Source organism: Equus asinus, chromosome 7 (genome assembly GCF_041296235.1).
Source record: "Equus asinus isolate D_3611 breed Donkey chromosome 7, EquAss-T2T_v2, whole genome shotgun sequence".
Lineage (NCBI taxonomy): Eukaryota > Metazoa > Chordata > Mammalia > Perissodactyla > Equidae > Equus > Equus asinus.
This window is the reverse complement of record NC_091796.1, coordinates 67644928-67670929: the sequence shown is the minus strand read 5'-3', so window position 1 is coordinate 67670929 and position 26002 is coordinate 67644928. Positions and strand designations below refer to the sequence as shown.

At 39.2% G+C, this 26002-nt stretch overlaps 1 long non-coding RNA gene across 11 annotated transcripts in view; it reads right to left on the bottom strand.

Moving 5' to 3' along the window:
• The window catches only part of LOC139045691 (uncharacterized), a 222856-nt gene that overhangs the window by 116559 nt on the left and 80295 nt on the right, over positions 1-26002 (bottom strand). For all 11 annotated transcript variants that reach the window (XR_011504607.1, XR_011504600.1, XR_011504599.1 and 8 more), the window contains one exon: positions 14167-14238. This is a non-coding gene — a long non-coding RNA (uncharacterized lncRNA). The remainder of the gene's footprint in view (positions 1-14166; positions 14239-26002) is intronic.

Below are 26002 nucleotides of genomic sequence, written 5' to 3'. Positions count from 1 at the left end.
TGAAACAAAACAAAAAAATAGAAAATAACAAGTGTTGGCAATGATGTGCAGAAATTGGAGCCTTTATATATGACTGGTGGGCATATAAAATGGTGCAGCTACTGTGAAAAACATTTGGCAGTTCCTCAATAAGTTAAATATAGTATTAACACATGACTCAGTAATTCCGCTCCTAGAAATATACCCCAAAGAATTGAAAACAGGTGCTCAAACAAGAACTTATGCATGAATGTTCATAGCAGCTCTATTCAACAGTAGCCAAAAGGCAGAAACAACTCAAATGCCCATCAACAGATGAATGGATGAACAAAATGTGGTATAGTCATACAATGGAATATTATACAGCTATAAAAAGGATGAAGTATTTATATATGCTACAACATGATGGGCTTTGAAAACATTTCGCTAAGTGAAAGAAGGCAGTCACAAAAGGTCATATATTGTATTATCGGCAATAAGCAGAAGAGAAAATTCCCTAAAGATTAGTGGTTGCCAGGAGCTATTGGAGAATGAGGACTGGGAAGTGACTACTTAATGGGTATGGGGTTTCCCTCTGTGGTGATGAGAAAGTTCTGAAACCAGATAGTAGTGATGGTTGTACAACATCATGAAAGGGTCTTTTTATTTTGGTTTGATTTGGTTTGGGGGTGTGTGCGTGTGTGTCTTAAGATGAAAATAGTTTGAATACATTTATTTGCTGAAAGAAGGAACTGCTAGAAAGGAGAGAGGATGAAGATATAGGAAAAGAGGTAACTGACAGAACTTAATCCTCCAGGAAGCAGGACACAAGTGTGGGTGGAAGCCTCAGCTTTGTAAGGAAAATGATACCTCATCTTCAGAAAAAGGGAGATGGTTGCCCTTGAAGACACATCTGTGGGTAAGAGACCAGAGGTTGAAGGAGTTTGCTCCTGAGGGCCTCTATCAGAGATTCTGAGAGTTGGAAGACACCTCATACACCATCAGGTAAAGTTACTCTCAATCCTAACTGCACACTAAAATCATCTGGGGGATCTCTTTTAGAAAATACTGATGCTTGGACTTATACCTAGAGATTCTGATTTAATTGGTCTGGAGATTATTTTTCAAAAGCTCTTTAGATGATTCTAATGTGCAGCTAGGACTCAAAACCTTTGATCTAGTCATTAGTTAAGTTTACGTAAAACTTGTGCCTCTTCCTCATCCTTGTTGATATTTTCTTCTTTGGGATAGATTTGAAGTGACATGGTGCCTTTTTTAACTATCGAGGGGTACCTTTAGGGGACTAATAAAGTCCTAGACATGGGACCACATATAGTATAAGGCTAGTTGCCTCACCCTGGCCACAGACACCTCCTGATCCTGTCCAGCAATTTGGAATCCCATTTCAATTGCAAGAAGCGCAATTCTAACAGAATTAGAAAAAGAAGAATAAATGAAGCTCAAAGTCAGCAGAAGGAGGGAAATAATAAAAATTAGAGCAGAAATAAATGAAATAGAGACAAAAAAACAGTAGAAGTGATTAATGAAACTAAAAGCTGGTTCTTGAGAAGATAAGCAAAATTGACAAACATATAAACTACAATCAGATATCACCTTACACCTGTTAGAATGACTATAATCACCAAGACAAAAAATAACAAATGTTGTAGAGAAAAGGGAACCCTCATACACTGCTTGTGGGAATTCAAACTGATGCAGCCACTATGGAAAACAGTACGGAAATTTCTCAAAAAATTAAAAATAGAAATAGAATATAATCCAGTTATCCCACTACTGAGGATTTACCCAAAGAACTTGAAATCAACAGTTCAAAGAGATTTACACCCACTATGTTCATTGCAGCATTATTCACAATAGCCAAGACATGGAAGCAACCCAAGTTCCCATGAATTGATGAATGGATAAAGAAGACAGGGTATATATATACAATGGAATACTACCCAGCCATTAAAAAGACAAAATCGTCCCATTCTCAACAACATGGATGGACCTTGAGGGTATGATGTTAAGCGCAATAAGCCAGATGGAGAAAGACAAACACCACATGATTTCACTCATATGTGAAAGATAAACAAACACATGGTTAAAGAGAACAGATTAGTGATTACCAGAGGAGAAGTGGGTTGGGGGGTGGACAAAACTGGTAAAGGGGCGCATATATATGGCAGTAGATAAAAATTAAGACTAGTGGTGGTGAGCACAATGCAGTCTATACAGAAACTGATAGATAATAATGTACACCTGAAATCATACAATCTTATAAACCATTACGACCACAATAAAATATTTGAAAATAAATAAATAAATGCTAATGAGCCTTTTTAATTATTTAACTCATCATCATCATCATCAAGGTTCATCAGCAACACCATGATAGTCAAGGAGTTGCGGTGCCTATTTCACAGCTATTTGTGGCTTTCTAGATCACTGCTATCCAATAGCGTTTTCTGCAGTGATGGAAATGTTCTATAATATGTGCTTGCCAATATAGTAGCCACTAGTCACATGTCACATAGACTACTGAGTACTTGAAATTTGATTAGCTTGACCATGGATCTAAATATTTTATTTTTTTATGTTCTGTTAAAGTTAAATTTCAACAGCCACATGTAGCTTACAGCTACCTTACTGGACAATGCTGTTCTAGCCTAAAGCCCTTGGACTACACCTGAGCTAAAGTTGCTATTTAAAGTTCAATGGAACAGATTCACAAGGTTTTTTTGTAACTTCTTCAGAGATGTCACTAATATCCTATTGGGGTCAAAAATCTCGGCAAGGGCTTTACTTCCCAGAGATTGTCATTATGATGAATAGCATATGTTTGTCCTCATAACCAGGATATTAGAGTCAATCTATGTACCCACTGACTCATTACATTAAAAAAACTTGAATTTTATGACCAGATGCATTTTCAGAGGATCAAGGCCAACTGTCTACTGAAAATATAGAGAAATAATTGTGGGCTTTTCTTTTTTTCTTTTTTCTTCTGAGGAAGATTAGCCCCAAGCTAACATCTGTGCCAATCTTCCTCCTCTTTATATGTGGGTCGCCACCATAGCATGACTGACAAGTGGTGTATGTCCACGGCGGGGATCTGAACCCACGATCCCGCCCCCGAATCAGAGCATGCTGAACTTAAGCACTATGCCACGGGGCCAGCCACAATTTGGGCTTTTCTTGATCAGGTTCTTCCTAGTGGGGAAGAAACTGCCAAAAGTCCAGTGAAAAAAATAAACCACCTGTGATAATTTTTTAAATCTGATTTTTAAAAATTATAAAGACTTTTAAAATAAACTTCCAAAAATACTTTCAACGTATAGGAAAGTGATGAGAAAGAAAGGCTAACACAGCAGAGGACGTGGAAGCTCCCTTTACGACCTGGTTGCATGGGCGGAGGCAGCCACAGTGTGCTTGCTCAACAAGGAAGGCGGCACGAGGCCTCTCGCGGTGACTCAGGGACCTAACTGGATATCCCCGAGGAGAAAGCGCGGCCAGGTCACACAGTATGAAGAGATGAAATAAAAACTATGGAAGAGATATAAACAGTAAAAGAAAAAAATGTTTCAATTTATAGAATACACAGTAAATCTGTAGCCCCGGCAGAGAAAGTGAAAGAGAATTATGAAAGACAAATAAATTTTTTAGTGAGAAAATCTTTCAAAAGGTATCAGTCACATGACTCACAAATATAATGATATAAAAAGCATTATTCTCCATCAATAAACTTTGGTACATCCATCTAATGAAGTACTATGGAAAGGAGTGAGGAATATCGTTATAAAGGTCCGCTCCCGTGGATTGATCTCCAGGACATATTACGTTTTCTTTTTAAGCCGGGTGGAGAAAGTTACATATTTATAACTAAATATAAATACATATGTTCTCTAAGTGGAGAATTCATAGTATGCTTGTATTTCTCAAAGAAAGGGTGTGTGTGTGTATAATCTGAATATAGTAATAAAGCAAACAATGGAAGGATAAACCACAAAATTATTTAAATGGTTATCTACTAGCGGAGAGAAGGAAAAGGATGGAGGTAAAAGAAAATAATAAGTAATCTTCTTTTAATACCTTGTTTTGTAGCTATATCTTGGGAAACATACAATAGATAACATACAATAATATACAATACAAAACATGCAATAAATACATAAAATTTTAACTTAAAGGCAACTTTTAAAAATAAAAAGTAACAAAATAAATGAATTTAAATGCATATCTAGGTTTTAGTAAGACAAAAAGAATAGCAAAAAAGAATTTTGAACTCTCTACAATACTCATATTATGAGCAGCAGCTTTGGTACTATTACTCTGTGTAATATAAAATAAAGAAAATGGGAAAAGTTTTGATAACCTAATTCTATCATCTGTGGTGTCCTTGAGAATATGAATTCTTAGTGAGAGAAAAAGGAGATATAAGATAGAAGAGTTTAAATAACAAAACATAGTTCTGAATTTGAATTAGAAATATCAGTATGAACTCACGGGATATCTTATCTTTAAAAAAAAATCCTGACTCTATCCACTGAAAAGGATTAGAACAGCCTTATGATAATAATACGTATCCTTAGTGTTTAGATAGTAGACTTGAAATTCTCCTTTCCCTTAAGGAGAATTTCATAGGAAAATGGCTGGTTTTAAATCTGAGGCAGAAAATGTACAAGATTAGCCTGGAATATCTTGTCATCCTACCAGATACCAAAGAAAATATCAAAGATTATTAAGGGCATGTCAGAAAAAGCCAGAAGCCAGCTCAAAGACGTTCCTTCTCGCCAAGGATGGAATAATTTGAGCATTGATAAGGATATGGTTTGAAGTCCATCGAATGTGTTCAAATTCATGAATTCATAATGGTACTGAAACAAACTAATTGGTTACTATTAGAAGATGCCGGTCAACCAAATTCATTATTTGAAAACTGGTGAATAAAGAAGAAATAAATACTTGTTCTGCCTTTCCTATATGTGTTATACTACTGGTTAACCAAATAGTATATGAAGAGAATTTCTGTTTTGGAAGTATTCCAGCTAATAAACAAAGAAGGAACAATAGAATTGAATATGGCCATTTTGCAATCCCTAGTGAATTCATGGATCTAGGCGCTGAGCATTAATGATTGGTAACATCAGAGAGAGGGACAACCAGACATTATGTGCCTCCTGATGAAAAACAAATATCCACTTATGAAGCAGCCTAGTCAAAAATTTCAAACCTAAATCTGATCAAGCCTTTAGATGCAACTATTAATTTATAGAAAAACAGTCAAAGATGGAAACAAGTTAAACTACACCATGGGGATGCAATCAATAAAAAACAATTCAAAGAACCTAGCTTCTTCAAAAATTAATTACAAAAGGAAATGAGAGAGAGGCGTATGCCTGGGGAAATCTATAGATTAAAAGAGGCTTAAAAGGTGTATCACCGAGTGTGACGGTTAATTTTATGTGTCAACTTGCCTAGGCCGTGGTACCCAGATATTTGGTCTAGATGTTGCTGTGAAGGGATTTTTAGATGAGATTAACTTTTAAATCAGTAGACTTTGAATAAAGCAGATCATTCTCCATAATATACTTATGTGGATATGTATATAAACCTCAACAAAAAGTTGAAAATGGTGCATTAAAAATCAAAAACAGAAAACTTTAAAACCTATTAGATATTTTTGTTTTATAGACCATGAGGTGAGAGGTACTCTCATAAATGGCTGGTAGAAATTCAAAATGGTGCAACCTTTATGGAGGGAATTTGGCAAACCCGGTGAAATTACAAACTCATTTACCCTTTGACCCAGTGATCTCAATTTTGGAAATGTATCCTAAAAATATGCCTGCCTACCGAATTCACATATATTTAAGGTGACTGGTTGCAGCATTGTTTATAATAGCAGAATATGGGGAAGAACCCACATATTCATCTCTCTCTCTAGACAGGAAAACAGAGGAGAGTAAAAAAAGAAGAGAGAAATTAAGTAGCTGTTTAAGTACCTATTGATAAATATGTGGGTTGTTCCCAATATTCTGCTAGTATTTTTCTTAAAGTTTTCTGTTTCTGATTTTTAATAGACCATTTTAAACTTTTTATTGAAGTTTAATATGTACATCCACATGATAAGTACACAGTTTGATAAACCCTGACACCCAGGCACAAGGAGACTTGTACAGGATGCCCTGAAACATCGTTTCTATTAAGAAGAGGGAAATTAGGGGCTGGCCTGGTGGCGCAGCGGTTAAGTGCACACGTTCTGCTTTAGGGGCCCAGGGTTCGCCGGTTCGGATCCCCGGTACAGACATGGCGCTGCTTGACAAGCCATGCTGTGGTAGGCGTCCCACATATAAAGTAGAGGAAGATGGGCACGGATGTTAGCTCAGGGCCAGTCTTCCTCAGTGAAAAGAGGATTGGCAGCAGATGTTAGCTCAGGGCTAATCTTCCTCAAAAAAAAACAAAAACAAAAGAAGATGGAAATTAGAAGCAACCTAAATTGTCAGGCAGTAGGGGAGTGATTAAATAAAATGTGATATGTGGAATACTCATACAGTTGATGACTACGTAGCAGTTAAAAATGAGCTATATTAATTCACTGAAGAAATGTATATTGAGTGCCCACTATATGCCAAATGTTGTTTAGGTTCTGGGGATTCAGCAATGAGCAGGACAAAGACCCTGCACTCAGGGAGTTTACAACTCTCTACCAGCACAGACAGAAGGTAGAAATGTCATGTGGAGGGAAAACATATCCTATGAAATATGGAATGTGGAAATTCTTAAGTTATCCATTTAACTATCCTACATATTACTCTTGTGTACACATATGTAAACCTACTCTTCTACGGCCTTAGTGAACACATGCAGAAATCACAATAGGGTTGCTTCTGGGAAGGGAAAGAAGGTGATAGCACTGAGGGTGCAGATCAAAGGGAACTTCAACTTTAGCCATAACTTCTCTTTCGTATTAGAAAAAAGATAAGCCAAGGTATCATAGTATTAACAGTGGTCATTTCTGGGTATTGGAAACACCAGTGTTTGTTATAGTAATCTCTGTACTTTATTACTTCTCAAAACTAAAGAACCTGTGACAAAGGAGTTTAGGGTTTCAAAGGGAAAGAAGGTACAATTTATAGAGAAATTCCGAGAGGGGTTTGGTTCAATCTAGAAATAAGAGGGATGCCTCTTCCTCTGAGCCAGAAGGGCAAGAGAAATGATGGATGAAGGAAATAGAAAAGATTGAGGAAAGAAACAGGAAGTTGAAGGAGGTTACAGAAGGCCTTGAACTTCTCAGGAAAGCAAAAGGCAAGATCATCTTTGGAGGTCAAGGGGAAGGGAAGATCTTGCAGCGAGTTCCAAAAATAATGAAAAAAGGTTATAACAACTAATGTAGGAAACTCATTAGTGAATTTCCAAGAGATTAATAAAAAGGAATACAGAGCATCAATAAGAACCAAGTGGGTTTGGTAGCATGAATTTTCAATGAACTGAATCAGAGTGGTTTCATGTTTTTCTCCAGCAAAACCTGATAGACTAGAGAAAGGGAGAAATTAATTGGGAGTGGTGACCACGATTTGGGAATGACTTGGTGGGCACTTGGTAGAAATGTAAGGTGGTGAAGTATATTAGAATGATAATTAAAGCGTCTTTAAAGTTCTCATCTTGAGGGTCAGACTGGACCAAGGAAAAAATGGAGCTGGAAAAAGCTTTGGCTCTCTTGGATTAGGGGTTGGCAAGGGCACAGCATACATGCTAACAATTCTGTCCCAAGGCCTCACTAATGGATCCTGGCACCCTCGCTTACCAAAGCTAGAGGTTAGCTCATAACCCTCCTCAGTTCGGTACTCCAGGGATCCAGTCCCAATCCCTTAGAGTGGACACACAATGTGAAACTTCCTGGACGTACCTACACCAGACAGAGATCTCCTCCAAGACAATCAGCATGTCATATTAATCTTTGAATCTCCAAGTGCTGTACCTGGCACGTGATAAGCTCTCACTCAGTAAATAACTGTGGAAAGAAGGAAGGGAAAGGAGGGAGGGAGAAAAGAAGGAAGAGAATGGAGTCCCTGATGAAAACAAACAACAGGTTTAGGGAAATGGAAGAAACTGGAAGATAAAAGAAAGTAAGATTGGGGTCAGAATGCGGAGCTCAAAGCTGGTGATCTTTGAGGTGGAACTGTTTCAAGTAGTAAAAAAAAGTTACAAGTTTGCCTCTTGTAATGAATTTTAAAAATGCTCAATAGTTGTTAAACTCTAACTCTAAATTTTCTTCTGTGAAGTCTTCTCCTTCCTTTTCTGAAGAGTTTCCCTTGTAAGGGAGCCTAGGAAAGGTGATATGCTCTAACTGAACATTAACTTTAAGAAGAGTAGTCTTAAGTAAACTTTTGCCATCTAAACATTTAAAAATCAAGAGTTCAGTAATGTTTTGTTTTGATGACATAATATGGATTTTTATAAGGAAAAATGCTTTCTGTCACACTGCTATAGAATTGATGAAAGTATGAGATTTTTGTGTTGATGTTTTCCAGAAGAAGCAGGAAAACTTTGGCTGAAATCTGGTACAATATGGAATACAGGGGAAATATTTCTCCTTCTTCTGATCCTTAATTTAAAGAGAAAATTTAAGATAGCTATTTGCCTGATTTCTCAACCATTGAAAATTCTGCAATAAATTATGGCTGCAAATGTTTTTAGTAATGCTGTCTTAATATTTACCTGAAAAGAAAATGAATTAACTGCTTTTCTCTCCATGTCATGACTTGAATTAGTCTAAGATGGTTGTTCTCTATCTAACTGGTCTTTTATGGAAAGATTGGATGTTTTCCTCTGTTCATTGCCCAAACTGCCTAGAGTGAACTGTCATGGGGCAAAACTCGCCAACCTTTCCTATGGGCCACCTCACCAGTGGAGGGACCATAGCTTTGTCTATAGGTATCAACATGCCAATGGTAGAACACAAACAAAATTTGAGTGAGGAGGTAAATCTTTAGGAAATACATGTAAAGGATTTAAAATAAAGGTGCCTTTATGATATGTATATATACAATGGGATATTTTTCAGCCTTAAAAAGGAAGGACATTCTGACACATGCTCCAACATGGATGAACCTTGAGGACATTGTGCTAAGTGAAATAAACCAGACACAAAAGGCACATATTGTACGATTCCACTTACATGAGATACCTCGAGTAGTCAGATTCACAGAGACAGAAAGTAGAACGGTGGTTGCCAGGGGCTGGAGAGGGAGAGTGGAGCGCTGCTGTTTAATAAGCAAAGTTTCAGTTTGGGAAGATGAAAAAGTTCTGAAGAAGGGTGTGGTGATTTGCAGCAGTGTGAATGTATTAAGGTGCACCAAAAAATGGTTAAAATGGTAAGCTTTATGTTACATATATTTTATCGCAATAAAAACAAAATAAAATAAAGCTACATTCAACTATATTTTCAAAAGCAAAGGAAACTGTGGCTGATTTTGACTCATTTTAACACAACGTAATTAGAAAATATTTTCCCCATGAAAACCTTGTTAACCTAAAAATAAATACACTTATTTTAAATGGTCATTAATATCTTGGCCCTGGGCCTGCCCCTTGGCTGAGTGGTTAGGTTCACGCACTCTGCTTCGGTGGCCCATGTTTTGAAGGTTTGGATCCTGAGCGTGGACCTACACACAGCTCATCAAGCCATGCTGTGGTGGCGTCCCACATAGAGGAACTAGAATGGCCTACAACTAGGATGTACAACTATGTACTGGGGCTTTGGGGAGGAAAAAAAAAGAGGACGATTGGAAACAGATGTTAGCTCAGGGCCAATCTTCCTCATCAAAAAAAAAAAAAAAATCGGCCCCATGGCTGAGTGGTTAAGTTTGTGTGCTCCAGTTTGGTGGCCCAGGGTTTCGCTGGTTCAGGTCCTGGGTGCAGACCTAGCACCATTCATCAGGCCATGCTGAGGTGGCGTCCCCCATAGAGGAACCAGAAGGACCTACAACTAGAATATACAACTATGTATGGGGAGCTTTGGGGAGAAGAAGAAGAAAAAAAATTGGCAACAGATGTTAGCTCAGGGCCAATCTTAAAAAAAACAAACAAAAAAACTTAGTCTAAAATTCATCTTATAAAAAGAAAACTGGATAGGCCATTTAACAAGAATATGCCATTTGATTGCGAGATAAAAAAGAAAAATGATGAAGTATATCCCCCATCTGGTTTCACTCTGTGACCTCAAAAGCTTTACAGGAATTAGACTGGAGCTATATTATCTTTGGTTTGAGAAGATTTTTTTTTAACAGCCACTTAAAATGTTCATTTTGATCATTAGGAAAAATCAAAAGTAGAAACACTGAAAAGGGGACTTTTTAAATATGAAGATTCTTAAATCATATCAGTATAATATATTTAGGCAAGGTCAGACAAAAGTAAATTATATTGATGGGTTTGTGTTCCCAAACTGTTTTCTTGGCCTAAAACTATTCAACTTGTAAAAAGGTTCCCAATAACGTCAACGACGGTGTAGGAAACTGGTAACGCTCAGCCCCCCTCTCCACTCTCCAGCCCCACAAAAAATACAATAAAATGTGAGCCACTGGCTGCACAGTGCTCTCAGCTGCTTTGTTACCCTGAGAAATGCAGAGGGTCGCTGGAAATTATCCTGTAATGAGCAATCCATCTGGTTGCACCTAAAAATGGAATAAAAACGCCACCCTTGACTTTTCCACGGTAGTAAATTAAAGCCTAATGTATAGTTCTAATTGCTAGCATTTTCTCTCTAATTATGGTTCCGTTTGGCCAGGATTTCCGACAATCCCCTTGTTCCCCTAAAGCAAACACCAGAGAATGTTCTAACCCCACTGGTGGCATTTATTAATAACCCCCTTGACAGATGAAAAAAATCATTATTCTATATTAGACAGGGAAAGATTTTCCCAGCAAAAGCTAATTGATAAAAATCCCATTCAGACGCCATAAAGGAATTAATTTTAGAGAGGGGAAAAATACAATAGCGTCAAATAGAAACAGATTCAATTCACAGTATAACTCTGCCTGGGCACTGTTTGGGGTACTAGCTAGAAAAACAAAAGCCTGACAAGTGTCTGAAAAAATATCCGTGGATTCTTGGTTACTGGGATGAAGAGATGAGAGGAAGAGAGCTCTCTTGTGAAGGATTCTTACTTTGTGCCTCCATGAAAGAGATAGGCTACGATAAGTTGGTTTCTGTGGATGGCAAATACAAACGCACACACAAAACATTGTTGGGAATATTTCCACCTTCTTCTATTTAATCTCCTTTGTTCTTATTTTAAAAAGGCATTATTCCTTTTAAGTTAATGTACGAATGCATGCTAAATACAAATCAGTATTTATCGACAGGTCTAGTTCTCATCAAACAGTATACAGCTTTCTGAGTGACAATTAATAATCTAGAAATACTACACAAAAATAAGATTTCTGATATACTGAGAGAAGGCATGGCAGAGAAAAGAAATGTGCTAAAAGAAATGATTTCTGAAAGCTACACTTTTATTTGTTTATTATTTCTGAGAGAACACCAGTAGAAAATAGAAATACAACTTTACAAAGCAAGAGGTGAGGGGTGGCAGCAGCGGCACGGTACAAGCACGAGGCACCACCCCCGGAGAGTGGAAACCTTGTGCTAAAACTAACCCAAATCCGCCCTGCCTCTCAGTGTCATCACACGCCAACCATTCTGAACAACCCAGGACAAAATACTCCTCCCCGTAAAAATACTTTTTGTCTAAGTGCGAAACAATTTCTCTGGTTACTGTTAAATTGTAATACTGTAAGGGTATGCTTCTCAGCAAGTTTTTATTACTCAGGCTATATAAACATTGTATTCTACATGAAAGTTAACTTGGAAAACTGCCAGGTGCACTGTCCTGGACCCACACGGACTCAGGTAAACATCTTTATTATTGCATCAAACCAGTATGCAGGTGCAATATTTCCTCTTTTTTCAAAAAATGTCTTAATGCATTTTAAAACAATCAACCCATTTCTTTTCATTTTTATACTGTAATCTCTTTTTTATTTATAATAATTTTGCTTTTACTTGCACAACTATAAATAAAAAAGGCAATAAAAAATATTCAGTGTCTGCATTTTCCTTCTGGACATTATTCATTTGTGTGTGCATGTGAAGATTTGCCCTGAGCTAACATCTGTGCCAATCCTCCTTCACTCTATGTGGGATGCCGCCACACCGTGCCTTGACAAGCGATGCTAGGTCCACACCCGGGATCCGAACCCGCAAACCCCAGCCCAGTAAAGTAGAGCAGGCGAACTCAACCACTATGCCACTGGGCTGGCCCCTGGACATTATTATTATTAGTTTCATTTTATGATTTTTATGGAAAATAATTTTGTTGTACAAGACAGGGAAGTGTTAGAAAATGATCTGCTCCAGGTATCAAATACACTATTCACTCTCTGAAGGAAAGATAATAAACTATATTATCTGAATGTTTGGAGGATAAGGTCTTCTGCTTAACAAATAATCTAGCTAATGGTTTTCTAATAGATTGTCAATTCTTATAAAATGATATTTAAAAGCAAAATTCAAATAAAAGACTTTGAACAACTCAATCTTTTAATGAAAAGCCTCTTTCAATGATTCAAAATTATCCTTGTGAGCAATTATAGCATCAATTATCATTGTTGTATACATATGAGAAAATGCTCAGTGGAAGCACCAGGTAACACAATAATAGAACATTCAGAAGTTAAAATGAAGGCTTATGATAAATGCTGTTCAGACTTCCATCTCTCAAAGAATATAAAAGTTGTCTGCTGTTTACCATGTTCAATGTCAAATAAAACTTCCTCGGCCCTGAAATATAGTTTCTAAGAGTACTTTTATAAAAGAAAAAGTCACATTTCCCATCGTCCCCACTGAGATTTATACGTTTCAGTTAACTAAATAATATTTGAGATCTTTTGTAATACAAAGACGTGGTCCCTCCAAATCAGCTGACCAGATTAGTTCTTTATTACTCAACTCTTGGTTGATCCATGGTTAAGATTCCAGAAACACTCACAGATAAGTCTATGAGGCAGAATAACAGCAACATGAAATTATAGACTATTTGATGGAAAGGCATCAATGCTTTTCCATTCAGGTATCTTTGAATTTACTTTTCAGCTGTTACTGAAAACCAGTTACTACTGGTCAAGGGTAGGTTGTGGACCTTGGTCAGGTTTTCACAAGAAGGGCTTCTATTTTCTACCCCAGTAGCCTCAGGCACAAATAGGCACCTACGGGGTCATTTGGGCATCAATGGAGTGGCATAAAGCTCAATATTCATGTTGAAGCTCCATTAGCTACACAAATCTGACATCCTGTCAACACATTGACCCAAATTTGTATATACAAAGGTTTGCCTTAGCATCCTAGGCAGCTATCTAAGGGGATCTCCTCAAAAGGAAGCCTACCTTTTGGGGGAGGAGATGCTTCCTTAAAATCCAGTCTTTATCAAATTTCTCACTTAAAGAGAGGATCTTTGCATTTCATCAAGAAATGAAGATGGGCATGAATTGCAACTCACAAGTTTCCATAAATTGAACCACTGCAACACTTGCTGGCTATGAAGCAAACAGCCTAAGCCAAAATTAAAATAATTATTCAACAATTAACAAAGAAGTAACAAATATGTCAGGCCCCAAAGTAAGCGTTGTGGCTCTAGGAAAAAGCACATGGTGGGTACTCATAAAGACAGTTTCCTGAGATTAAACCTATACACCTCACTGGTGAGACTACACACATGTGTGCATATACAATGAAACGATCATTAAAAGCCCATGTACGATAAACTCCAAGTGAGTGGTATAGAAAATAAGTGCGAGACATGTTCGTAAAAGAGAGAAATTTCTGTAGCTTAGGGGAGCAGGTGGGCAGGTTAGCATGCTCTCAAATGAATCTTGGATTAGACTGAACGTGAAATTGGCCAGTGCACAGAGTGAACTATAAAAGCTTTATGAAAAGTAAAACTTTTGAGTGGCCAATAGCAATAACGCCATCCTACATCCAGGTGTAATAGCTTTCTATTTAATGATAATAGTTCTACGTTCATATTCAGTTTGTGGTGCCCTAAGATTTGCAAGTCATTTTGGCTATTTTTCAGATCTCCTCTTATAGAGCTCATTATTTGGCATTTTCCACTCTAACCAGGAACAGTCACTCCACGATCTTACCTCGACATGAAGGTGCCGGGAGAGTACATCGTTTGCCTTCCGCCAGTGGAGAATGCCTCTTCATCCATCACCCTGAAGAAAAGGTTGACACGTTGCTTAATCTACTTCCTATTCCACCCCCATCATCATCCCACAACTTCAAACTTACGAAGTCTGTGCCATCTTTGATTGCCACCCTTTCCCCTGTTGCCACCGACGTTGACCATTCTCCAGCGCATTATTCCAAGTATCTCTCCATCCCATCCTCTGCCATCCCTGAGGGACTCATGCAGCCTACGGATCTCTTCCATGTCAGTGACTGTTATTGCTATCCCTTTCTTTTCTTTACATTCATGCAATGAGTCCTAATAGTCAGGATTATGTTTATAATTTTTATTATCTTGTCAAGAAAATACAACTTGGAGCCATCACCCGTTTTAGGACTAAGTATCTAAGAGGATAGGAGGAGATGAAGATAATGATAAGCATTATCTCCAAGTACATTTCTTCTGATGTATGAAACAAACACGTACCATAGAGGATTCTTGACCAAATGATTGTGCAGTCTTTGTGAAAGCTGCCAGGGAAAATTTTGTTGCTGTTGTATCCTTCCAAGGTTAATGCTTAGAGATTGTTACCCCTAATTTAGAATTCATGTGTAATTTTTTATTATAACAACTTAATAATTACTCAAACAGAATTGATGAAAATTAAAATAGAATTCTTTATTGGTGACTACTAAATAGAATTTCTTTTCATGTACTTCTAAAGCCATAAATTGGGGTTTTTAGCCATATTTAAGCTGCAGCCCAGTGCATGGCAGGAGCACAGGGCTGGGAGAGAAATGGAGGTTGGACTCAGAGGATCTGAGTTTAATTTCCAGAACTGCCACTTAATGGCACTGTGACCTTTGAGAAATCACTTCATTTCTCAGTTTTCCCATCTGTAAAGTAGGGATAATAATAATATTACCTCAGGATTATTGAATGTTATCAAAGGAGGAAATACGTGTGAAAGTAGTTCATACATTTTAGAAGCACCTAGCAAATGATAGTTGCTGTTATTTCACAATATTTTACTGAATAAAATTTAACATAGTAGCTAAGGCTGTGGTCTCCAGACTAGACTGCCTGGATTTGAGTCCCACCTCCCCAAGTTACTAGATATGTGACCTTGGAAGTCCTTTAACTTCTCTGAGCCTCAGTTTCCTCCTCTGTAAAAGGGGGTAGTACCTAAATAGGATGTTGTGAGGCTTCAATGAGTAAAGTCACACAAAGCACTTACAGTGCCATCTGGAAAATCGTAAAATCCTAATAAATGTTCACTCATTCATTTATTCAACAAACGTTTATTGAGTGTCTACTCTATTCCAGACATATTCCAGGGCAGAGAATACAATACAGAATACAAGAACAGAAAGGTCTTCATTCTCGTGTAGCACATATCTTAGTTGGGTACGGAAGGTTTTATTTTTATTGCAAATAATAAAATAAATGAGAAATATATTTGGAGGTGATATATGCTATGATGAAAATAAACCAGAACGATATGTTACTGAATGACTCAGGAGCTCTAGCATTAGCAATCAGAAGCTTCCTGCCAGGACTCTTCCTTCCAAACCCACACTGCTGAGGTGCTTCTTTCTCATGCATGTGCTCCACCTTGGCTTAGAGAGATGTAAACACTTTTAAAGCATTTCCCTCCTAGCAACACTTAAGAACAATAACATCCCCAAACAATATTGGAAATCTGAGCATCATGTGAAGAAGTCACAGCTGGCGTCATAGAAATGGACAGAAAACTTAACTTTAATCAGACTTAAACCTCTCTGGGATTTTGAAAGTCAATCTTTTATATATGGGACTCCAACATTTTTTAAATCAATTTATTTATTAAGCAATTACTATATGAAAGAAGTCCCTACAGGAGACATAGAGTGACATAAGAAAATAATTCCTGTTGTCAAGAAATTAATCACCAAGTTGGGACAGAAAAGATAGTAATACATTTAAGGTTAAATAAGCTAAAAGATTTAAATGACATTTCAAAACAATAAAAATCACTAATTATCAAATAATTTGACTAGTTTAGTTCAAAAGGAAGTTCCAAGAGAGAATAACGTGTTTAACTTAGGTGGACAGGAACGTTGACATTTGAAAAACTGAGAAGACAGTATTTCAAGTGGAGAGAATAGTTTTGACAAACATTTGTTGACAGTTGAGTGTAAATACATCCAAAGTCGAGCGAGTAAAACTATTTGCCTACAGGAGAATTGAGAGGAAGGGGTAGAAATGTGGCTACGAGACAGCATGAGACATCTAAAGAAAAAGAACAGAAATGCAGTAAGAATCCTTATGCAGTAAACATGCACACATTGAGAATGTTTATTTTGTTGCCATGAAATGGTCGTCATCAGACTTTCCAGAAATCTCGGGAAATGTTTTGTCGTGTTGTGTCAAATGAACAAATCAAAAACCGCTGTAGTTCTCTACTCTCAGTTAAAATTAGGTCTGTATGCACGTTAGTGAAGACACTATTCACAAAGGCTATTAACAAAGGGTTAAGGGAAACCGAAAAGGACGGTGAGGAGCCGCTGGGCTGGCGCCAGTCAAGAGCCAGAGCCACCCTAGAGCTGAGAGAACAGAGAGGGGAGTGCTTATGGAAACCCGGCAAGAGCTTTAGGGGAGGAGGGGCTCCCCGGCCCACACTGCGGCCTCTGCGCGGCAGGGCAGCCACTGCTACCAATGGGCAGCACGCAGGGCGGGTGCCAGGAGCGTAAATACCTTGACCTCTCCCTCCTTTGGCCCTTTGACTCTTGCTGATGCCTCCCATTGACTGTCCCAAAGAGAAGCCCCCCCAGCAAAGAACCCTGGATGACACAGTCCGTAGAGGTCAGCCTTAGCATCCCTCCCAGGCACAGAAAGGAGAAAGTAGAGAAAAGTGGAGAGTGAACATGGAGGGGCAAATATATATGTGTGTGTCTGTACGTGTGTATGTTGTTTTGTGGGTGGAATAGAGGAGTTAGGGGGGTGGATAATATGAAGGTAAGAAAATCAATTAGCAAGAGATTGCAACAGGGCCACATTATGACATTCGTGAGTCCTAGGCACTTTTGTCTTGGTTGCACTATGCTTCCACTAAAAAAAGAAAAATGTTCAAAATTCTATTTTACAACTGCATCAATATAAGGACAAATATAATCCAGGCTGGGTTATATCCATTTTTTTCCTTCTAATTTTATAAGAAATTGAAACATTTTCATAGGCCCCTAAAAGTAGCATGGCCTTGGGCACATGCCTACTGTGCCCAATGGAAAAGTGGGTCCTGGACTGCAGAAGACCAGATATGAGATGGTAAGACCTGAATCGAATGGTGGAATTAAATGGTGTGTCATTTGGGGTTCTGATAGAAAATAGAAAAGACACTTAAGATAATTGGTAGAGAATTTATTTACAAAGGGACTATTTATCCTTCCCTCTGAGGGTGGAGGGGAGTTGGAGAGGGGCGCCTCAAGTCCTGCGCAGTGACCTTGGACTGGAAACAGCAGAGTGCCCTTTCTGTGCCTGCCTGCAGGGAGGAGAGGCAGTCAGTACCAGAGGCTGGAGAAAGTGCAGGAGAAAGGCTTATTAGGAACAGTGGTTTTGACTTGCAGGACACAGTCAGCCTGGGGTAACCTTGCGGGGAGGACTCCAGGATTATAAATACCCTGTCCTCACTCTTCTCCCTTTCTCATCATTGACTGAGCCCAACCAGAAGTCAGGAGCACGAGAACCACTGATGCCGTGCCCACATGTTCATTTCCCAGGGCAGGGAGCTCTTGGAAGGGTGGATCTGCAGGACCAGTTGGAAGCTATGTGACACAGGTGGCCTCTCTAGCATGGGATAGGACTTGACTCAGCAGTGATTCTCAACATCAGAATCCCCTGGAGGGCTTGTTAAACCAGATCCCTAGCCCCACCCCCCAAGTTTCTGATTCAGGAGGTCTGAGTGGGGCCCAAGAATGTGCATTCCTAACAAGTTCCCAGGCGATGCTGAAACTGCTGATCTGAGGAGCACACTTTGAGAACCACTGTCCTAGTGTGTTCTTCATGGAAACTTCTGCCCTAAATATTATGATTTGATCACTGTATCTGCAAGCACCTAGGCCGGTGCTCAGTGACATAGGTACTGAGCAAATACCTGATGAATTAACAAATGAAGAATTAACCTAAATAAAATCTTAACTAAAGCAAATTCTCCCTGACTCAGTTTAATCATCTATAAAGCACTAAGCAATTTATGACTCACATTGAGGTGGTGGCCAAACGAACCCAACAGATTTGAGATCCTGGCAGCCATCTTCTAAGTCAGGCTCTGTCCTGGGCCACTTCAAATCTCATGCATCACACCTCACATTTGCCATGTTAACATTATGCCTCAAATGTTTTATTCAATGCAAACAGCATAGTAGATGACTCCGTCGTCAGTGTTTCCATAGTACGTTATACATAACCATTCATCCATCAACCATAAGTTACAGAGCTAAGGGCCATTCGCAATGCTAGTCCCTGGAGAAACAAAGATGAATGACCTCTACCCTAAGAGCTCACAGTCTAATGGGGAAAACAGACATGCACACAGAAAAACTATGGTAAATATTATCTTAGAAGTACATCACAGTAAATATAGAAGTATAAATGCTAAGCTAGGAGCAGAAAGGAGGCAACTCTGCCTCGGAGTTTCAGAAAAAGCTTCACAAAAGTGACTTTTGAGATGGGTGTTAAAGGGTGAACAGAGGTTTTCCAGATTTGTAAATAGGAGAAGAGCACCCAGACTGAAAGTCTAGCCCACTATAAATATGCAGTGTTTGCAAATGAGTGGAAGTCGAGTGTGCATTATTGCAAAGGAAATCAGGAGGGCTAGGTGGAGCCCGACAAGGGATGAAGCTAAAGAGGTTGATTATATAGAGAGCCAGGTTGTACACAGTCTCTGAAGGACAGGCTCAAAAGACCCAACTTACTGGTCTTCTCCTCCATAAGCCCCAAGGTGGGATGAACCATCCCTGCCCGGGCTCCTATAGCACACGCTACATCCTTTTATCGTAGGAGTTATTTCATTAGATTGAAATTATCTGTTCATGTTTTCTACTTTCCTACTAGACCATAAACTCATCAAACGCAGAAATTCTTATTCATTTTTGCAGTAGCACCTGGTCTGGTGCATTGTAAGTAATGAATAAATGTTTGCTGAACTGAGGGAGCCTGAGGCGGTCTTTCTATTATAGGATATGTAGTGAGGAGGTCTCCAGCTGGTCTGGCCAGCTCCACCTGAGGACAGGTGCTGGGCTTTTCTTTCTCCCCGTCTCTTTCTTCTCCTCTACCATTCCACTGGGTATCTGGAGCCCCATCTGCCATCTTCAAGACTCTGAGTATTCCAAGATTTGGAAATGCGAGTTTGTCCAAAACAGATAAATTGAAGGGGATAGCTACTGTTCTTCCATTTCTTTGGGATTTTGATGTGTCAAAAATGAGGAAGCAGGAAATCTAAGTGCTTCTGTGGAGTGGTCGTGGAAAGTTGAGGGGTACGCAATATGGAAGATCCGAGTGCTGTAGAGTGTGTGATAGGTAAGATTTAAGAAGCTAAAGAAAAGGAGGAAGGCATTTCCAGTCCTGGATAAATGAAATCATCCATTTTCTCTGCTCTTCATCCTTCTTAGAGGATGCTAACTAGAGGATGCTATTAAAGGATGCTAAAAACATATGCATAATTGTGCTGATGCCTCATTGTAGCTCCACATGTAGGATGATGCCCGGCATATTTTAAACACCAATTTTACATGTGAATTGACTTGGTTAGCTGTAACTCAGCCCAACTCAACTCTCTTCTACTATCTACTAAGGAAAACACCTATTTAATCTCTTTCCTAAGCAAGATAAGCTATCATGTAATCAGGGACCGTAAACAGTAAGTGTGAAATTTATTTTTTCTTTAGAATTAGACATAACCACAGCAACAGAGCACTATTGGAAGTGCTTTAAAAAACTAAGTTCTCTGAATTTACTACCTTATAAGTTGAATAATACTTCTACTAGACTCAGTTATATTTCTGTTTGTATGAGCTGTTCATTACACAAGGGCATCCAGCTGAGGCGACAAGTGGGGCCTCAAATCCAGCGCCAATTCTGTACAAAAAGCCATGTGCCCATGAACTACATACACCCAGAAAAGTCAATTTTTGTGATCCATGCAATAGTTTACATGGGCTAGCAGTGGGCCTTACCATAGTCTCCTTTTCTTCATATGCCCTTTTCTCTTTTGAAAGGATAGGCTGAAATCTCAGTGATGATGCTACCATTCATTACCATCTCCATCACATTTCTGGTATACCAGTTCCCTAGGAACAGCCCTAAGGCAAATGTCATAATCTAAGGCTTTCCTGGGAGGTATAATCCCAGGGTATCAAAAGTGAGGGAAAGGAAGAGGTGGGGAAGAGAAGAAAGAAAAGCAGATAAAAACACGACCCACTGTGAGTTGACCACAGCATCATAAGAAAACCCAGGCAGTCGCTTAGTGAAGGAGGACATCTTCCAGGCAGGAACATGGAACTCCCTGCTACTCCCTAGCTCTCATTGATTGAAGTTGGCCCTATGGGACCAATAGAATCCTTATATGTGTTACCCAGATCCAATGGCCATCTGCTGGAGAAGCCAAATCCCATACCCCAAGATGTGGTGATGCATCTGGGTCCAAAAGTGGTAGAAGAAGTCAGAGCCTCTGTGGGTGCAGTAGGGTCAGATCTGGGTGCTGGAGCTGCTATTGTTCTCTCTGGACCAGGTGTTGGGGAGGCTAGGCAAGAACTGAAGAGTTTTAGAAGCTGTGACAGTTTTAGAAGATGAGGCAATGGCAGTGACAATGGTGGTGGCCAGGTTTCATATTGAGCAGGCACAGGAGGGCCCAGGAGGTATATAGGCCAGGCAATTCCAGGGAGGTTCATAAATTAGGTCCAAGATGCCTGGAGTCAATGGATATTGCTACAAAAACAGAACAACTAAAATCTTATCCCTTCTTCTCAATGCTTGTTAACGTGAAAATATAGCAAAATTCATCTTTTTGATGACTCAATCCCACAAGAAAAGTTAATCAAGGCATGAATTTTCTCATGTTTACATGGACAATATATCAACGATGATAAGGAAAATGGGCACAGATACCCCATAGCAATATGTACGTATACAGTAAAAGTGGCTTATTATGGTCATCCATAGGGAAATAGAAATTTGTTTCATAGAATGACAGTTATTGTGTTGGGATTTACACGCAGTTGACATTTACCTGATCACTCAGAACCAGTTTATTCCTAAAATACGTCAAGGAAATTTGTCACACAATCTAACAACTCAGAAAACAATAGTTGCATCATCACACACACACAAACACACACACACAAAGTGATACCATGTAGAGGTGATGTATATGTTAATTAGCTTGATGGTGGTGATCTTTTCACAATGTATATGTTTATCAAAACATCAAGTTGTACACTTTAAATATATACAATTTTTACGTGTCAGTGATAGCTCAACAAAACTGTTTAAACAATCTAAATAAATTTTTAAAATTAAAAAACAATGGTTGTTGAATAGACATTGGCTATGTATGTATTTGAACATAGGTTAGGACAGGATAGGATAAGCTAGCGTAGGACAGGAAAGGATAGGATTGGACGGTTAGGATAATGAGCTGTCTGTGTTGTGACTATGCCTTATACAAGACACAAGTTTGTTTCTTTTCACGTAAAAGTCAAGGTGCAAGCAATTCAAGGCTGGTGTGGCAGTTCCTTGGTCATTTGCAACCTAGATTAGTTTCATTTTCCACTCTGCCGGCTCTCAAGTGCAGATTTGTCTCCATAGTCCAATATGACAACTCAGCCATCACATCTACCTCCTAAGCAACTGGACAGAGGAAAGCAGTGGGAGGAGGGAGAGAAGGGGTACTGTCTTTCTTTAATATCACTTCTTAGAAGTTGCACACATCCTTCCCTTCATATCCCATTGTCCGCAACCTAGTCATATAGGCACGTATAGCTGTAACGGAGACTGGGAATTTTTTTTCCTGCATGGTCTTGTGTCCAGATTAAAATCTGCGGCTATTACCATAGAAGAAAGGGATCTCATAGGACAACTAGCCTTTGTGCCACAGCATGAGTTTCTTAACTGAAGATTCTAAGAGCAAACTAACAAAAAGCCCTAACTACCAAATTTGTATCTCACAAAGCTCATTTTGCTCACTGATTTAAGGAGAAAAAAAGAGTGTTTTAAGTGTCTGCTCTATAACCAACATTGTCCTGAAGGGTTACATATAAACATGAATAACAAAAGACAAATTCAAGTAGCCTATAATGCATTTTACACGGGGGTTACAACCGTGAGACCTGATGGAGTAGGAAACAGTTGGTCATATGGACAGCTCTTCTTCAACCACAAGGGACCCTCCATTCTCCTAACTCCTAGAATGTTCTTTCACCAGATCCCTGATGGCTGGGTCTTTCCCATCCTTCAAAAATGGCTCAAATGCCACCTCTTAGGAATGAAGCTACCACATTTAACATAGGATCCTTTCCAGGAACTCTCTAGTTCCTTGAGAGCGGAGACCTTGTCTGTCTTATTCATCACTGTGGCCTAGGGGCCTAAAATAGTACCTGGCACATGACAAGCATTCATTAATATTTGTTGAATGAACAAATAAATATATAACTGAAGGAGTCCTCTTAGAGAAAATCCCATTGCAATGCGGGTGAGTGTGACCACAAGGATATTGTTTCCAATTCCAGCTAACCTTTCGATGGTAATCCTTTTTATCCATCTTCAGTCACATTCCACTTCTAGTTCTCTCAGCAGCCATTACAGACCATTTTTTCTTTTTTTTTAAGATTTTATTTTTCTTTTTTGTCCTAAAGCCCCCTCCTACATAGTTGTATATTTTAGTCTTGGGTCCTTCTAGTTGTGGCATGTGGGACACTGCCTCAGTATGGCCTGGTGAGCAGTGCCATGTCTGTGCCCAGAATCCGAACCGGCGAAACCCTGGGCCACCGAAGCGGAGTGTGCAAACTTAACCACTCGGCCACGGGGCCGGCCCCCGAGACCATTTTTTCTTGTTGAATCCCCCAGACTAAAAAAATACACACACAGACACACAAAGAAGCCAGCAATCCAGAATCTCCTCATCTTCCCGTTCTGGATCATTCAAATGTAGCCCTATCCACAGCCATTTCCAAACTCAGACGTAAACAAACTGCCCTCACATCCTCCAGTCCTCTAGCCACTGCGCTCTCTCTGTTCCTCACGACCAAGCTTCTAAAAGTAGCCCAGTCAACATCTCTCCTTCCTCACCTCTCGGTAACTTCTCACCCAGGGGGACTGAGTTCTGCATGCCAACCAACAGCCGTCACTAAGGCACCAGTGTTTCCAGACTGCCCTTGTCTTACTAGTGTTACTCATGCCCTCCTCCCTCGATCCCATGACCACTCTCTCCTCGTTCATCCTCTTTTCCTCTTACTTGTTCTTTTCACCTCCTTTGCTGATTCTTCCCTCTATCCACCCCATCGTGCTGGTATTACCCAAGGTCTTGTCTTCAACCCTCTTCTCTTCTTCTACGTCCTCCATAGGAAATCTACCCACCTCCATGTTAGCACCAATCATTTGCATTCTGACAACTCCTAAATATCGCTAGTCCACAACTTTCAGACACATATATAAAACTGTCTAGCTGACACCTGCAGGTGGATATCCTAACTAAACACTTCAGACTCAACGTGTCCTCAATTCAAGTCATTATCTATTATCCCTACTCTACCCTCAACCTGTGTTCTCTCTTCTTTATTTCTATTTTGATTAAGTACCTCACCATCTAACCAGCGCCCCAACCAGAAAACTTCGTCTTCCTAGCCTTCCTCTCCTGCACCAGCTCCGTCCTTCACTCTCTTCTTAAATGCGACTCCCTTGCTCAGCTGCAGCCCATCAGCCCCTCAAAGCAGGAATTTTCCTGCTCATTTTTGTGTTTCCAGAGATAGTAAAGCTACCAAAAGGAGTGGAGGGGGAGGAAGATTGTATCATTTTAAAGATATTCATTCATTCGAAAAATATTTATTTAGCACTTAATATATATCAAAACATTTATGACTTACTTAAATCATTACCTCTTTTGTAAATGAATATTCTTCATCTTAATAACTGCCTGTAGCAGACACGTGCAACAGTCTGTAAAAATCCAAACTCGGGGCCTTCCGACTTAAAATTGTTGCTAACAAACACTATTGTTAGCATTTTACAGTGAAGTTAGGGACGCAGGCCAACAATCAGAAACCATTCACAAAAATGTTGAGCAAAAATTCTGACTTTGACTTGCGCATTGCATTTTTTAATTACAAAGGAAATCTTGAAATACACCTGACCCTGCAAAGTAATTCTGTCCACAAAATGGGCAAAGGGAGAGATTTTCCATTTTCTTCACCAACCCGTAATTTGGTAGGAGGGTTTGGGCTATTTCAATTAATGATTGCAAATTAAATATTTCAACAACTTGAAGTGAGCCCTTAAAAGAATGAAAAAAATATACATAGCTCCCCTCTGCTAAAACTGCAGTTGATGGTAGAATTCCTACTGTCTAATCTATAAAAATAAAACCCGAGTTTTCAGCTAATTCCGTTTTCTCAAACACAAAAAACAGTGCCTCCCCAGTTAGATGCTTTAACATGCACGTTAATTTCCACTCACAGCTGCGGCAATTAGAAAGTGTACTTAATGGAGTGTCATGTTAATTGTTTTCAGAGTTAACCAATTTCTCCATTTAATTGTCAATTGATTAACCTATTGAAATGTTAAGTGACTCAGTTTCCTTCCAGAGTAAACAACGGCAGCATATGGTAGCTTCATCAACCGAAGGCACACTCATTTGCTTGGATTCAATGTGCTGGTATTTTTCTACACCTCCCTGAGCTTTTAATTAGATGAGGCAATGTTACATGTATTTGTCTGCTGGAAAGGTTATCAGTGCCGCGGCTGACCTGCAGAGGCAAGGTTGAGTCTAGCGGCTTTAATAGAAACGGTTTTCAGCTACGACTGCTGTACTTGATTGCATTGTGATGGTAATTAACTCAAGACCGCTTTCCTCAGCGTGTGTGTGCGTGTGTGTGTCTTTCCTGCAGCAGTAACTGCAATGAGATGTTTCCTCTGTCATATATATGCACTTATTAAGCACTCATTGGATTCTAATAAGCATGCAAATAGTGAAGGGTTTCTTTAGGCTAATACCACACTACTCAGATAGTGGTGCCATTAAATAAGTACGATGTTCCTTGCCTGCAGCACATTTTGCAGAGAAAAAGCCAGCTCCCTTTGGTAGAATTTTGCTCCTTTATTTTCATGGTGTCTCATTCCAGCTGATCTTTACAACTATAAAGTAAAAATGGTTTTATTTTTTCAGTTTGAGCACATATGAGGTTATATAGGGTTGAGGGAAAGACTCGGCTTCGGAAGCAGTTTTCGAGTGTTCCCACTAAAGATGACTGTGTTTCAGTGACCAAGTTAACATAAGGCTGGTGGTGAGCTGTTAAGTTTGTCTTCTCGTCTCTTGCACACTGCTTTCTGAGTCTGGGTGCGTGTTGCTTACATGTGTGTTTTTACCATACTGCACTATTGTTTGACTACGAGCCGATCCACAACTGAGCCAGCATTATCATCCTTGATAATGGCGGTAGCAGGCAACTGAGACAAAATGATTACAAACCTATGTTGTGTTCAACAGTTCTTTAGAGGATTTCTCTCTTAATAGTTCTGGCTCATTCATGTTTGATTCAGCACATTTGTTCTTTAAAAAAGGC